The sequence below is a fragment of the Rana temporaria genome, chromosome 8 (assembly GCF_905171775.1).
Source record: "Rana temporaria chromosome 8, aRanTem1.1, whole genome shotgun sequence".
NCBI lineage: Eukaryota > Metazoa > Chordata > Amphibia > Anura > Ranidae > Rana > Rana temporaria.
The window spans coordinates 28935629-28939823 of record NC_053496.1 but is presented as its reverse complement, the minus strand read 5'-3'; the positions used below and the strand labels follow the sequence as shown (position 1 = coordinate 28939823).

General features: G+C 48.1%; 1 pseudogene; it reads left to right on the top strand.

Moving 5' to 3' along the window:
• Nucleotides 1-847: 847 nt before the first annotated feature.
• Nucleotides 848-978, top strand: LOC120912553 (annotated as a pseudogene).
• The last annotated feature ends 3217 nt before the right edge of the window (nt 979-4195 follow it).

The window sequence follows — 4195 nt, the reverse complement described above, 5'->3', positions numbered from 1 at the left end:
ACATCGTGTTCTCACCAGCATGGACAATGGTTAATCAACAACTCGGCTTCTCTGATCACCAGTGAGAAGGTTGGTCCATGGAATAGCCTGAAGCACAGGATGTGTCTGTCTTCTAATGGACCTATAAGAAAGAGTCTGGGAAAAGGCAGGGGGCTTCCAGATTGACCAAATACCAACCTTGAGCTCTACATGTGGCCTTCAAGCCACATGTGTTTTTATGGTCCTTCTGTAGCACACGTGTCTTCATAGTATCCCATGTGGTCCCCAGACCTTCTACATGTGATGTACAGAGCTTCGGCCAGATCCACTAAGAGCCGCCGTAACTTAAATATTCTGATTTAAGTTACACTGCCGCAAAATTTCTACCTAAGTGCCCGATCCACAAAGCACTTACCTAGAAATTTTCGGCTGTGTAACTTAAATCCGGCCGGCGCAAGGCGTTCCCAATTCAAATGGGGCGAGTCCCATTTAAATTAGGCGTGCTCCCGCGCCGGACGTACTGCGCATGCTCGTGACGTCATTTTCCCGACGGGCATAGCGCGAAATTACGTTACGCCGTGTTTTGTGATTCGCGCCGGGTAAAAAAAGTTGCGTCGAAAAAAAAAAAAGATACGGCGGGAAAAAAAAAAAAAAAAAATCAGCGTCGCTGCAAAGAAGGGTCTACTTTTACAAGGTGTAAACAGTTTACACTTTGTAAAAGCAGCCCTAATTTTACGATTGCAACGTAAGTATTTATGGAGATTTCACGAAGCTAAACCGATTTGTGGATCTCCGTAAGTGCTCATTTGCACACGCGAAGCGGCATTTCGACTCGAAATGCCCCCAGCGGCGGATGCGGTACTGCATCCTAAGATCTCGGCCTTTTGGCTAAGATCAAGTGTAGTATCTGTTCTTATCAGTTGCCAATAGGTGGTGCTAAGCTGACTGTCCCCGGTACCCTGTGGCAGGGGGAAAGGGATGGCAGTCGGCGGACGCTAAGCCTGTTGGTGTGGAGGTGGAAGCCTTCTGATTTGGACAGAGAGGCATGAGGTCGAAGCCAAGAGGCCGGGTCCCTGGCCGTTGGCCTGGATTTGGTGGTAACTGCCCCAGTCAGTTGTTCTGGAGGGAACCCTTGCTTCTCCTTTAACCGGGATGGAGCGGGTAGTACTTCCAGAATGTGATTAGGTGGGAGAGATAGGGGTTGTGGGTGGAGTCTGCGTCAGTAGGCTCTCCCCAACCTCTTCTCCCACCTTCCTGGCTGGGAAGGGTGCTGCCGGTCCGGACCGGGGGCTAGGGACCGTTGAAAAGCCCGTGGAGACTGTGCCCCTGGAGTGGCAGTCCAGGGGTGCCATACATTGCACGAGTGTTTGAGGGGCACTCATCGTGTGGCACCTTCAGGTCACTGATCTCCACAACACACTTTTCACACCTGCCGCTTGGGCCGGGCCTTTTGGCTAGGACCAGTGGAATTTTTATCCTGGCCGGAGGGCCGGCCAATGTATTTCACATTGGTCACTTTCCTCACCTTCCCATCTTCCTTTTCCCCACTTTCTTTTATTATTTTTCCCCGTGTGTTGTTTTGTTTGTCACTCTTTTTGTTGGTGCTTGCACTTTATGTGTGGCGAGTAGGGTGCTGGTCCTCGGGCCGGTCTCTGAAAGTCTTGGGAGTTGGTGGACTCGGCCTTCTGGTTAGGTTCACCGGCTCTCATGGGGTCTCCCTTCGGGGGAGCCTCACCGAGGAGGGTTCTGTTTCGGCAGTCCCTCCTAGGATGTTGGGTCCTTGTGGCTTCGGCTGCTTGGACCAAGATGGGTCCATATGGCTTCGGCTGTATGGACCACAGTTTACTCTTTTCCCTGCCAGGAGCCTAACGCCCCGGGGGATCAGAGACGGGTCCTTTTCGGAGGACCACTGACGATGCACCCGTCGCAGTTTTTTGTGATGTCACTCTTTATGTGTGTGCACATTTTTCCCTGCACCGGGTGGAGTTTTTGGGTTGTGTTTTGCACGCCACAGGCTTTTCAACAAAAAAGTCCCTTACACATGTCGGATCTTCTGCCTATCTATGAGAAACTGATTCTGTGGACCAGTTCCAAAGATAGAAACAGGGATACGACGGCGTATCAGTAGATACGCCGGCGTATCCCTTTTGAGGATCTGGCCCATTGTTTCTGTATGTGGCCAATATATAAAATATTTTCCGAGCTGGTATTACTGTAGCTGTTATGCCGCGTACACACGATCATTTTTCGGCATGAAAAAAAACGACGTTTTTAAAAACGGCATTTAAAATGATGGTGTGTGGGCTTCACATCGTTTTTTATCTTCTGAAAAACGCCAAAAAAAAAAAAATTCGAGCATGCTGCATTTTTTAATGTTGTTTTTCAAAATGTCGTTTTTCGTGATGTAAAAAATGATCGTGTGTGGGCAAAAACGACGTTTTAAACCCGCGCATGCCCAGAAGCAAGTTATGAGACGGGAGCGCTCGTTCTGGTAAAACTATCATTCATAATGGTGTAGCACATTCATCACGCTGGAACAGACAGAAAAGCGCGAATCGTATTTTGCTAACATTTGATGGGCACTGGTGAGGCCGCATTTGATGGCTGCTTCGTTAAAAAGGTGGGGTATACATGGGCATGGCAAAGCGGGTGGAGCCAAGGGAGGTGGCAAAATTAGGTTTCCCCTAGGGTGTGAAGTATCCTTGCACCAGCCCTGGACACAGTACTGCACCTTTAAAAAGAGATCTGTTCGCTTCGTCCTTGAACATTCCATCAGTTTTCGGCAGAAATCTTGATGTGTAATGTGACTTTATCTTTGTAATAACAGCAGCGCACATAATAATTAAAGGACGTGTTTCCAGCCAATCACTCGCAGGCCTTTATTAAAGCGTCTTCGTGTTGGGGGGCTGATGTTCTGCATTTGTCACTTGATAGAGGACCGAAAAATATTCATTAGCATTAAGTATTAAAACAGATCTACAATCGGTGAAAACGCGCAATCAATGGAACGATGAGTGCAATGTGTAAAAAATAAATAAATAAAATGATCTGATGTCTTCCTGATTTAGACCGTCATCAGATATTCAGGGCCAGATTCTCAAAAGAGATACGCCGTCGTATCTCTGAGTCCGCCTGTCGTATCTATGCGCCTGATTCATAGAATCAGTTACGCATAGATAACCATTAGATCCGACAGGCGAAAGGCTCTTATGCTGTCGGATCTTAAATGCATTTTTTTTTTCCCCGCTAGGTGTCGCCTCCGTAGTTTTCCCCGATCGAGTATGCAAATTAGCAAAATACGCGAATTCCCGAACGTACGCCCGACCGACGCAGTGAAGTTACAACGTTTACGTAAGATTTGCGACGCGTATAGTTGCCCCTGGGTATATGAGGCGCAGTCAATGTTAAGTATGGCCGTCGTTCCCACGTCGAAATTTGAAAATTTACGTTGTTTGCGTAAGTCGTCCGTGAATGGCGCTGGACACCATTTACGTTAACGTCGAAACCAATGACGTCCTTGCGACGTCATTTAGCGCAATGCACGTCGGGAAATGTTAGGGACGGCGCATGTGCAGTATGTTCGGCGCGGGAACGCGCCTAATTTAAATGATCCACGCCCCCTACCCGGATCATTTGAATTAGGCGGGCTTGCGCCGGAGGATTTACGTTACGCCGCCGCAACTTTACAGGCAAGTGCTTTGTGAATCAAGCACTTGCCCGTAAAACTTGTGGCGGCTTAACGTAAATGAGATACGTTACGCAGCCGCAAAGATGCGGCGATCTACCAGAATCTGGCCCTCAGTTTCAGCAGAATCTTGATAGAGATTAAAGTGTTACTAAACCCAGGACCCTACACTCACTATATCTGCTCTCCCACAGAACATGGAAATGCAATTATTTTGGTAAATATAAACTGCTAAATACCTTTTCTCATCAGCAGTTAGAGCAGTCTTGTAACTTCTATCAGTGTCTGGTTAAAGCTTGCAAGAAGAGTCATTCTCCTCTGACTGTTCTATGATGTTATAAACAAGGCCAAGGATAAATCCAAGGAAAAATTTCAAGCCTACTTAGCAACCAGCCCGCGGACAACTGAATCAACAGGTTGGTGTGACGTAGTGACGTCTTGCATTTGCGGCGAAAGTGACGGCAGCGGCCGGGGATCTCTGTCCTTCCGGGACGCCAAGGGAGCCACCTAAGGAGAGCCGCCATTGCGGCT